The sequence below is a fragment of the Sphaeramia orbicularis genome, unplaced genomic scaffold (assembly GCF_902148855.1).
Source record: "Sphaeramia orbicularis unplaced genomic scaffold, fSphaOr1.1, whole genome shotgun sequence".
Classification (NCBI taxonomy): domain Eukaryota; kingdom Metazoa; phylum Chordata; class Actinopteri; order Kurtiformes; family Apogonidae; genus Sphaeramia; species Sphaeramia orbicularis.
The window spans coordinates 34,434-47,500 of NW_021941668.1; positions in this window are offsets into that span (position 1 = coordinate 34,434).

The window sequence follows — 13,067 nt, forward strand, 5'->3', positions numbered from 1 at the left end:
TAGAAGTTATAAGCCTGTATAAATATGTTACCTGTAGTCGGAGTTTTATTTAATAGAAGTTATAAGCCTGTATAAATGTTACCTGTAGTCGGAGCTTTATTTAATAGAAGTTATAAGCCTGTATAAATATGTTACCTGTAGTCGGAGTTTTATTTAATAGAAGTTATAAGCCTGTATAAATATGTTACCTGTAGTCGGAGCTTTATTTAATCGAAGTTATAAGCCTGTATAAATGTTACCTGTAGTCGGAGCTTTATTTAATAGAAGTTATAAGCCTGTATAAATATGTTACCTGTAGTCGGAGTTTTATTTAATAGAAGTTATAAGCCTGTATAAATGTTACCTGTAGTCGGAGTTTTATTTAATAGTAGTTATAAGCCTGTATAAATATGTTACCTGTAGTCGGAGCTTTATTTAATAGAAGTTATAAGCCTGTATAAATATGTTACCTGTAGTCGGAGTTTTATTTAATAGAAGTTATAAGCCTGTATAAATATGTTACCTGTAGTCGGAGCTTTATTTGATAGAAGTTATAAGCCTGTATAAATATGTTACCTGTAGTCGGAGTTTTATTTAATAGTAGTTATAAGCCTGTATAAATGTTACCTGTAGTCGGAGTTTTATTTAATAGAAGTTATAAGCCTGTATAAATATGTTACCTGTAGTCGGAGTTTTATTTAATAGAAGTTATAAGCCTGTATAAATATGTTACCTGTAGTCGGAGCTTTATTTAATCGAAGTTATAAGCCTGTATAAATGTTACCTGTAGTCGGAGTTTTATTTAATAGAAGTTATAAGCCTGTATAAATATGTTACCTGTAGTCGGAGCTTTATTTAATAGAAGTTATAAGCCTGTATAAATATGTTACCTGTAGTCGGAGCTTTATTTAATAGAAGTTATAAGCCTGTATAAATATGTTACCTGTAGTCGGAGTTTTATTTAATAGTAGTTATAAGCCTGTATAAATATGTTACCTGTAGTCGGAGTTTTATTTGATAGAAGTTATAAGCCTGTATAAATATGTTACCTGTAGTCGGAGCTTTATTTAATCGAAGTTATAAGCCTGTATAAATATGTTACCTGTAGTCGGAGTTTTATTTAATCGAAGTTATAAGCCTGTATAAATATGTTACCTGTAGTCGGAGTTTTATTTAATCGAAGTTATAAGCCTGTATAAATATGTTACCTGTAGTCGGAGTTTTATTTAATAGAAGTTATAAGCCTGTATAAATATGTTACCTGTAGTCGGAGTTTTATTTAATAGAAGTTATAAGCCTGTATAAATATGTTACCTGTAGTCGGAGTTTTATTTAATAGAAGTTATAAGCCTGTATAAATATGTTACCTGTAGTCGGAGTTTTATTTAATAGTAGTTATAAGCCTGTATAAATATGTTACCTGTAGTCGGAGTTTTATTTGATAGAAGTTATAAGCCTGTATAAATATGTTACCTGTAGTCGGAGTTTTATTTGATAGAAGTTATAAGCCTGTATAAATATGTTACCTGTAGTCGGAGTTTTATTTAATAGTAGTTATAAGCCTGTATAAATATGTTACCTGTAGTCGGAGTTTTATTTAATAGAAGTTATAAGCCTGTATAAATATGTTACCTGTAGTCGGAGCTTTATTTAATAGAAGTTATAAGCCTGTATAAATATGTTACCTGTAGTCGGAGCTTTATTTAATAGAAGTTATAAGCCTGTATAAATATGTTACCTGTAGTCGGAGTTTTATTTAATAGTAGTTATAAGCCTGTATAAATATGTTACCTGTAGTCGGAGCTTTATTTAATAGAAGTTATAAGCCTGTATAAATATGTTACCTGTAGTCGGAGCTTTATTTAATCGAAGTTATAAGCCTGTATAAATATGTTACCTGTAGTCGGAGTTTTATTTGATAGAAGTTATAAGCCTGTATAAATATGTTACCTGTAGTCGGAGTTTTATTTAATAGTAGTTATAAGCCCGTATAAATATGTTACCTGTAGTCGGAGTTTTATTTAATCGAAGTTATAAGCCCGTATAAATATGTTACCTGTAGTCGGAGTTTTATTTAATCGAAGTTATAAGCCTGTATAAATATGTTACCTGTAGTCGGAGTTTTATTTAATCGAAGTTATAAGCCTGTATAAATATGTTACCTGTAGTCGGAGTTTTATTTAATAGTAGTTATAAGCCTGTATAAATATGTTACCTGTAGTCGGAGTTTATTTAATAGAAGTTATAAGCCTGTATAAATATGTTACCTGTAGTCGGAGTTTTATTTAATAGTAGTTATAAGCCTGTATAAATATGTTACCTGTAGTCGGAGTTTTATTTAATAGAAGTTATAAGCCTGTATAAATATGTTACCTGTAGTCGGAGTTTTATTTAATAGAAGTTATAAGCCTGTATAAATATGTTACCTGTAGTCGGAGTTTTATTTGATAGAAGTTATAAGCCTGTATAAATATGTTACCTGTAGTCGGAGCTTTATTTAATAGAAGTTATAAGCCTGTATAAATATGTTACCTGTAGTCGGAGCTTTATTTAATAGAAGTTATAAGCCTGTATAAATATGTTACCTGTAGTCGGAGTTTTATTTAATAGTAGTTATAAGCCTGTATAAATATGTTACCTGTAGTCGGAGCTTTATTTAATAGAAGTTATAAGCCTGTATAAATATGTTACCTGTAGTCGGAGCTTTATTTAATAGAAGTTATAAGCCCGTATAAATATGTTACCTGTAGTCGGAGTTTTATTTGATAGAAGTTATAAGCCTGTATAAATATGTTACCTGTAGTCGGAGTTTTATTTAATAGTAGTTATAAGCCCGTATAAATATGTTACCTGTAGTCGGAGTTTTATTTGATAGAAGTTATAAGCCTGTATAAATATGTTACCTGTAGTCGGAGTTTTATTTAATAGAAGTTATAAGCCTGTATAAATATGTTACCTGTAGTCGGAGTTTTATTTGATAGAAGTTATAAGCCTGTATAAATATGTTACCTGTAGTCGGAGTTTTATTTAATAGTAGTTATAAGCCCGTATAAATATGTTACCTGTAGTCGGAGTTTTATTTAATCGAAGTTATAAGCCCGTATAAATATGTTACCTGTAGTCGGAGTTTTATTTAATAGAAGTTATAAGCCCGTATAAATATGTTACCTGTAGTCGGAGTTTTATTTAATAGAAGTTATAAGCCTGTATAAATATGTTACCTGTAGTCATAGTTTTATTTAATAGAAGTTATAAGCCTGTATAAATATGTTACCTGTAGTCATAGTTTTATTTAATAGAAGTTATAAGCCTGTATAAATATGTTACCTGTAGTCGGAGTTTTATTTAATAGTAGTTATAAGCCTGTATAAATATGTCACCTGTAGTCGGAGTTTTATTTAATAGTAGTTATAAGCCTGTATAAATATGTTACCTGTAGTCGGAGTTTTATTTGATAGAAGTTATAAGCCTGTATAAATATGTTACCTGTAGTCGGAGCTTTATTTAATCGAAGTTATAAGCCTGTATAAATATGTTACCTGTAGTCGGAGTTTTATTTAATCGAAGTTATAAGCCTGTATAAATATGTTACCTGTAGTCGGAGTTTTATTTAATCGAAGTTATAAGCCTGTATAAATATGTTACCTGTAGTCGGAGTTTTATTTAATAGAAGTTATAAGCCTGTATAAATATGTTACCTGTAGTCGGAGTTTTATTTAATAGAAGTTATAAGCCTGTATAAATATGTTACCTGTAGTCGGAGTTTTATTTAATAGAAGTTATAAGCCTGTATAAATATGTTACCTGTAGTCGGAGTTTTATTTAATAGTAGTTATAAGCCTGTATAAATATGTTACCTGTAGTCGGAGTTTTATTTGATAGAAGTTATAAGCCTGTATAAATATGTTACCTGTAGTCGGAGTTTTATTTGATAGAAGTTATAAGCCTGTATAAATATGTTACCTGTAGTCGGAGTTTTATTTAATAGTAGTTATAAGCCTGTATAAATATGTTACCTGTAGTCGGAGTTTTATTTAATAGAAGTTATAAGCCTGTATAAATATGTTACCTGTAGTCGGAGCTTTATTTAATAGAAGTTATAAGCCTGTATAAATATGTTACCTGTAGTCGGAGCTTTATTTAATAGAAGTTATAAGCCTGTATAAATATGTTACCTGTAGTCGGAGTTTTATTTAATAGTAGTTATAAGCCTGTATAAATATGTTACCTGTAGTCGGAGCTTTATTTAATAGAAGTTATAAGCCTGTATAAATATGTTACCTGTAGTCGGAGCTTTATTTAATCGAAGTTATAAGCCTGTATAAATATGTTACCTGTAGTCGGAGTTTTATTTGATAGAAGTTATAAGCCTGTATAAATATGTTACCTGTAGTCGGAGTTTTATTTAATAGTAGTTATAAGCCCGTATAAATATGTTACCTGTAGTCGGAGTTTTATTTAATCGAAGTTATAAGCCCGTATAAATATGTTACCTGTAGTCGGAGTTTTATTTAATCGAAGTTATAAGCCTGTATAAATATGTTACCTGTAGTCGGAGTTTTATTTAATCGAAGTTATAAGCCTGTATAAATATGTTACCTGTAGTCGGAGTTTTATTTAATAGTAGTTATAAGCCTGTATAAATATGTTACCTGTAGTCGGAGTTTTATTTAATAGAAGTTATAAGCCTGTATAAATATGTTACCTGTAGTCGGAGTTTTATTTAATAGTAGTTATAAGCCTGTATAAATATGTTACCTGTAGTCGGAGTTTTATTTAATAGAAGTTATAAGCCTGTATAAATATGTTACCTGTAGTCGGAGTTTTATTTAATAGAAGTTATAAGCCTGTATAAATATGTTACCTGTAGTCGGAGTTTTATTTGATAGAAGTTATAAGCCTGTATAAATATGTTACCTGTAGTCGGAGCTTTATTTAATAGAAGTTATAAGCCTGTATAAATATGTTACCTGTAGTCGGAGCTTTATTTAATAGAAGTTATAAGCCTGTATAAATATGTTACCTGTAGTCGGAGTTTTATTTAATAGTAGTTATAAGCCTGTATAAATATGTTACCTGTAGTCGGAGCTTTATTTAATAGAAGTTATAAGCCTGTATAAATATGTTACCTGTAGTCGGAGCTTTATTTAATAGAAGTTATAAGCCCGTATAAATATGTTACCTGTAGTCGGAGTTTTATTTGATAGAAGTTATAAGCCTGTATAAATATGTTACCTGTAGTCGGAGTTTTATTTAATAGTAGTTATAAGCCCGTATAAATATGTTACCTGTAGTCGGAGTTTTATTTGATAGAAGTTATAAGCCTGTATAAATATGTTACCTGTAGTCGGAGTTTTATTTAATAGAAGTTATAAGCCTGTATAAATATGTTACCTGTAGTCGGAGTTTTATTTGATAGAAGTTATAAGCCTGTATAAATATGTTACCTGTAGTCGGAGTTTTATTTAATAGTAGTTATAAGCCCGTATAAATATGTTACCTGTAGTCGGAGTTTTATTTAATCGAAGTTATAAGCCCGTATAAATATGTTACCTGTAGTCGGAGTTTTATTTAATAGAAGTTATAAGCCCGTATAAATATGTTACCTGTAGTCGGAGTTTTATTTAATAGAAGTTATAAGCCTGTATAAATATGTTACCTGTAGTCATAGTTTTATTTAATAGAAGTTATAAGCCTGTATAAATATGTTACCTGTAGTCGGAGTTTTATTTAATAGTAGTTATAAGCCTGTATAAATATGTCACCTGTAGTCGGAGTTTTATTTAATAGTAGTTATAAGCCTGTATAAATATGTCACCTGTAGTCGGAGTTTTATTTAATAGAAGTTATAAGCCTGTATAAATATGTCACCTGTAGTCGGAGCTTTATTTAATCGAAGTTATAAGCCTGTATAAATATGTTACCTGTAGTCGGAGTTTTATTTAATCGAAGTTATAAGCCTGTATAAATATGTTACCTGTAGTCGGAGTTTTATTTAATAGAAGTTATAAGCCTGTATAAATATGTTACCTGTAGTCGGAGTTTTATTTAATAGAAGTTATAAGCCTGTCGAAATGAGCTTCCTCTACCCATATTCAGATGAATAAGTAAACACTTGGGTTTTTTTCTACAGTCGAGGCATTATTTCATTTTCAAATAGGCATGTCGAAAACGTAAGGTAGCATGTTTTGACAGCGGGATAGCGTCAATCGATAGACGTCGCTGTCAATATAAGCTACTGGTAGCTTACTTCAACGGAGCAGCTCAACTCGACAGAACACCGGTCCATGTAAGATTCATAAGAAATGACAAAATAAACATATTTTCTTATTTTACCTAATGCGTGGATTGAATGTGCATTGCTTTTATTTTGAAGTTGTGTTTTTTTTTTACGTTGCGCATAGGTACGTAAGGTATGTAAGGTGCGTATATAAGGTATGTAAGGTATGTATGATATGTAAGGTAAGGTATGTAAGATAAGGTATGTAGGGTAAGTAAGGTAAGGTATATAAGGTATGTAAGGTATGTAAGATAAGGTATGTAAGGTATGTATGATATGTAAGGTAAGGTATGTAAGGTAAGGTATGTAGGGTAAGTAAGGTAAGGTATATAAGGTATGTAAGGTATGTAAGATAAGGTATGTAAGGTATGTATGATATGTAAGGTAAGGTATGTAAGGTAAGGTATGTAGGGTAAGTAAGGTAAGGTATATAAGGTATGTAAGGTATGTAAGATAAGGTATGTAAGGTATGTATGATATGTAAGGTAAGGTATGTAAGGTAAGGTATGTAGGGTAAGTAAGGTAAGGTATATAAGGTATGTAAGTGATGCGTGTTACTGAATTGACATTGTCATAAGCAGGTTACAGGTGTCAAGACGACTTTCACCCCCAAAATGTCGTCTAAAAAACCAAAGGTAGACGCTGAAGGCAGGGTTTTCCAGAACACATGGACTGCTCAGTATTTATTTCCTGAAGTCAGAGGTACAGCGCTGGGTCAGGTTTGAGCAGACCAGATGTTCAAAGATTACAATTTGAGTCGACATTATGAGACGAAACATTCAGAGAAATATAAAAACTTGAATGATGCTGAAATGGAACAGATATCAGAAGATTTGGAAGCTAAGCTACAAAAGCGACCAGGGTTTTTTACCAAGCTTCACACATCCAGGAGCAGCTTTGGAATATCCCACAAAATGTCTAAAAACAGTCAGTCATTCTCAGAGGTAGAGTTTGTAAAAGAGTGCTTGGTGGACTCTGCAGCGCTAACATGTCCTGAAAAAAAAGAAGAATTTGAGCAAGTCCTTCTGTCCAGGCGCACCCCGACCAGAAGGATCCAGGACACGGCAGGAAATTTGGAGCTTCAGCTGCAACGTCAAGTGGCAAATTTGGACTTTTTCTCCTTGGCTTTGGACCAGAGCTGTGATGTCTGTGACACCGCCCAGGTACTGGTATTTGTCTGTGGGATAATGGACTTCAAGATGATGGAGGAGCTGGCAGTTTTTTTATTAATAACAGTTATTTCAAGCATCCTAAAAGCACTTTTTCCTGTCTGAAAAAGGCGACTGTTAGTTTTTTTGTTTTTTTTTATTGGGAATGCACAAAAATTATGTTCTGATGTTGGATGATTCATGGACTGAACACTATGGATTCTTTTCGCAATAGAATACAAACATTTAAGCAGGATCTGAAACTCTAACGTCTACAAAATATTATTTATTTATTTATTTATTTGTGTGAGTTTTGTTCTGATAAAGCTGCATGTTAAAACTATATTTATCCAAATGCTGCACTATAAGTTTTTCCAAGAAATAATCTTTTAAAAAAAGAAACAAAACAAAAAACATCGCTCTGCTAACAGTATCATGATATATTGTAATATATTGTATTGTGATCCTAGTATTGCGATTTGTATCGTATTGCCAAATTCTTGCTGATGCACAGCCCTAGTGCTGGCAGAGCACTGGAAGTCACCACCACTGCTGAAATTCTACTCTTCTCTTAAGCAACAGAAGTTTCCAAACCTGATTAGACATGCTCAGTAGATGTTGGCTCTCTTTGGCTCCGCCTCCACATGTGAACAAACACTGTCAGTGCTGAAGCTGAAGCTGAACCAGTCCAGGTCCAGGTGAAGAGTTTGAATGGATAGAACTCCAAATGTAGGCCTCATTATTTTCTAATAAGGTGGATCTGACTGACTGGAGCTGAAAATGGGCTCCAATAGAAACACTCAAACTGTTCAAAGGTTCACTTTTTCTTAACCATTGTTTGGGGTTCGGTCAGGTCCAGTCAGACCCAGGTGCTGTCAGACCCAGGTCCAGTTAGACCCAAGTCCTGTCAGACCCAGGTCCTGTCAGACCCAGGTCCTGTCAGACCCAGGTCCAGTCAGACCCGGGTCCAGTCAGACCCAGGTCCAGTCAGACTCGGGTCCAGTCAGACCCAGGTCCTGTCAGACCCAGGTCCAGTCAGACCCAGCTCCAGGCTGGAGGCTCTTCCTCTGTGCTCTGCTCCATCAGTCTCAGTTTGTAACCTGAGTCTTTGATGGCATGTGTTCTGTTCATTCCACACATTCTGTGAAGGTTCTGAACCCACAGTGGACCAACAGGCATGGAGCTGGGACTGCACATGCACGTGCACAACTGACCTGCACATGCACGTGCACAACTGACCTGCACATGCACGTGCACACAACTGATCTGCACGTGCACACAACTGACCTGCACGTGCACACAACTGATCTGCACGTTCACACAACTGACCTGCACATGCATGTGCACAACTGACCTGCACATGCACGTGCACAACTGACCTGCACATGCACGTGCATAACTGACCTGCACATGCACGTGCACAACTGACCTGCACATGCACGTGCATAACTGACCTGCACACACACGTGCACACAACTGACCTGCACGTGCGTATGCACAAAACTGACCTGCACACACACGTGCACACAACTGACCTGCACATGCACGTGCATAACTGACCTGCACATGCACGTGCACAACTGACCTGCACATGCACGTGCATAACTGACCTGCACACACACGTGCACACAACTGACCTGCTGGACCTAATGACAATGACTGACATATGAGCACAGCTCACATCTGTCAGCCAATAGAAACACAGCTCACATCTGTCAGCCAATAGAAACACAGCTCACATCTGTCAGCCAATAGAAACACAGCTCACATCTGTCAGCCAATAGAATGCTTGTTCAGTGCAGACAGCAGAGGTCTACTTCCTTCATCTGTGGTTTTAAATTTACAAAGATTCAATAAAATCAAAGTCAGTTCACTTTATTCTGAGTCAAACACAGATGGAACAGAAAGGTGGACTGACCTGGAGTCAGTACTGAAGAAAAGAAAGAGTCAGTAATGAGGGTTATGTCATGCCGGCAGCCAGACGTTAGTCTGGTTTTGTCTGTCTTTTATGTTTGTTTGTCACTTCCTGTTTTATTTTGTTAAGTTTCCCCTCATGTGTCTTGTCTGCTGTCTTTACTTCCTGTTCCCTGATCGTTCTCACCTTTCACCTGATTACCTGTCTCCGCCCTGATTTGCTCCACCTGTGTCTAGTTGTCTTCCCTCCCTTTTGTGTATTTAAACCCTGTCTCTTCCCCCTGTCAGACGCCAGTTTGTTACTCTTGCAGTACTTACCAGCGTTCTGATCTTGTCTGTCTGTTTTTGGATTCCTGTTTTTTGACCCGTTTTGCTTACCCGGTTTTGCCTACTGCCTGCTCCCTGTCGGTTTTTTCTGCCTCATCTGATTCCCCGGTTCTGATCGCCTTGCCTGACTTTTGGTACATGAGTTTTTGTCTTACCCTTATGTCCTGTCGCCTGAGTAATAGCTTGCCTGTGTATGACCTGTTTCCGTCCCTGACCTCCCTTTGCTTTTCCCCAGTCGGGAAAAAGACCCCGCTAACCACACGGGGAGACGGGTTGTCGTTCTCGGTCCGGAGGACTGACTCGAAGAGGAAATTACCACCTATTATCCTCAAGATTTTGTCAATAATATTTTTCCTACACCTGTGTGTGATTAATAAATTCTTTGAACTTAACATCTTGACTCTGAGTTCTGCTTTTGGATTCTGTGCCTGTACTAGTGCCATTACAGGTTAGAGTAAGACTGATCCTGATGGACTTGAACAGGTACAAAGAAATGCAGGATCTGGAACCTTCATGTGGACTGAAGGAGATGTTCTGTAGAGAACCAACTGATGTCTCAGTATGTCTCACTATGTCAAAGGATGTTACAGTATGTCACAGTATGTCTTAGTATGTCAGAATATGTCACGATATGTCTCAGTATGTCCCAGTATGTGACAGTATGTCTCAGTATGTCTCAATATGTAACAGGACATCTCAGTATGTCCCAGTATGTCCCTGTATGTCACAGTATGTCACACTATGTCTCAGTATGTCTCAATGTGTTACAATATGTCTTAGTATGTCTCAGTATGTCCCAGTATGTGACAGTATGTCTCAGTATGTCTCAATATGTAACAAGATGTCTCAGTATGTCCCAGTATGTCTAAGTATGTCCCTGTATGTCACACTATGTCTCAGTATGTCTCAATATGTCACAGTATATCTCAGTATGTCTGAGTATGTCCCTGTATGTCACGGTATGTAGCAATATGTCACAGTATGTCTCGGTATGTCACAGTATGTCACAGCATGTCTCAGTATGCCACAATATGTCACAGTATGTCTCAGTATGTCTTAATATGTCCCAGTATGTCACAATATGTCTCAGTATCTCCCAGTATGTCACAATACGTCTCAATATCTCTCAGAATGTCACAGTATGTCTCAGTATCTCCCAGTATGTCTCAGTATCTCCCAGTATGTCTCAGTATGTCACAGTATGTCTCAGTATATCACAGTATATCACACTATGTCACAATATGTCTCAGTATGTCACAGTATGTCTCAGTAGGTCTCAATATGTCCCGATATGTCTCAGTATGTCACAAGATGTCTCAGAATGTCCCAGTATGTCTCAGTCTGTCTCATTATTTCACAGTATGTCTCAATATGTCTCAGTATGTCCCAGTACATCACAGTGTGTCTCAGTATGTCTCAATATGTCACGATATGTCTCAGTATGTCTCAGCATGTCACGATATGTCTCAGAATGTCACATAAAGTCACAATATGTCTTAATATATCTCAGCATATCATAAGATGTCCCACTATGTCTCAGTACGTCTCTGTATGTCACAATATGTCTCAATATGTCACGATATTCTCAGTATGTCTCAGTACGTCTAAGTATGTCCCAGTATGTCTCAGTATGTCACAGTATGTCTCAATATGTCTCAGAATGTCACAATTTGTCCCACTATTTCACAGTATGTCCCACTATGTCACAGTATGTCTCAGTATGTCACAGTATGTCTCAATATGTCACAGTAAGTCTCAGTATGTCTCAATATGTCACGATATGTCTCAGTATGTCTCTGTATGTCACAATATGCCTCAGTATGTCCCAGTATGTCTCAGTATGTCTCAGTATGTCACAGTATGTCTCAGTATGTCACAATATATCTCAGTATGTCCCAGTATGTCTCATTATGTCAGATTATGTCTCAGTATGTCACAGTATGTCTCAGTAGGTCTCAATATGTCCTGATATGTCTCAGTATGTCACAATATATCTCAGTATGTCTCAGTATTTCTCAGCATGTCACATTATGTCTCAGAATGTAACAGTATATCACAGTATGTCTCCGTATTTCCCAGTTTATCACAGGATGTTTCAGCATGTCACAGTATGTCTCAGTGTGTCACAGTATGTCTCAGTATGTCACAACATGTCAGAGTATGTCTTAATATGTCTCAGTATATCACAGGAAGTCACAATATGTCTTAATATATCTCAGTATATCATAATATGTCCCAGTATGTCACAGTATGTCTCAGTATGTCTCAGTTTTTCACAATATGTCTTAATATGTCCCAGTATGTCACAGTATGTCACAATATGTCTCAGTATGTCACAATATGTCTTAATATGTCCCAGTATGTCACAATACATCTCAATATCTCTCAGTATGTCACAATATGTCTTAATATGTCTCAGTATGTCTCAGTATGTCACAATATGTCTAAGTATGTCTCAGTATGTCTCAGTATCACAATATGTCCCAGTATGTCTTAGTATGTCCCAGTATGTCACAGTGTGTCTCAATATGTCACGATATGTCCCAGTATGTCTCTGTATGTCACAATATGTCTCAGTATGTCCCAGTATGTCTCAGTATGTCCAGATTGGGTTTGGTTCACCTAGGGGAGGGGCCAGGGGGTATGGGAGGGTCTAGGGGGTATGGGAGGATCTGGGGGTATGGGAGGGGCCAGGGGGTATGGGAGGGTCTAGGGGGTATGGGAGGGTCTAGGGGGTATGGGAGGATCTAGGGGGTATGGGAGGGTCTAGGGGGTATGGGAGGGTCTAGGGGGTATGGGAGGGGCCAGGGGGTATGGGAGGGTCTAGGGGGTATGGGAGGGTCTAGGGGGTATGGGAGGGTCTAGGGCACAGGTGTCAAACTCCGGTCCTGGAGGGCCGGTATCCTGCATGTTTTAGATGTTTCCCTCTTCCGTCCACACCAGGTTCAATGAATGATCAGCTCATCATCATGCTCTGCAGAAGCCTGAGAATGATGGAATGGCTTCCAGGTGTGATGGAAGAGGGAAACATCTGAAACATGCAGGATACCGGCCCTCCAGGATCTGAGTTTGACACCCCTGGTCTAGGGGGTATGGGAGGGGCTAGGGGGTATCTGAGGAGGGTTTTGCCCCCTGTGGAGGCAGATAGTGTTTGGTTCCAGGTGTGGGGGTGGAAGTGGACAGACTGTTTGTGTAAATACATGTGCACATGTTCAGTGTTTGGAGCAGAGTTTAAAAAAACTGAGAGAAAATAGAGTTAGAGACGAAGAGAGCGTTTAAAACAGACTGAAAACTAAACCTGTGTGTGTGTTTATATATAAATCAGTGTAAATAAACTTGTTCTAAATGCTGAAGTTTTTTCATTCTGTCATGTCATTAGTTTGACTAAAGGCTCAGCTCCCCGAGCAGCTCCAAGGCTC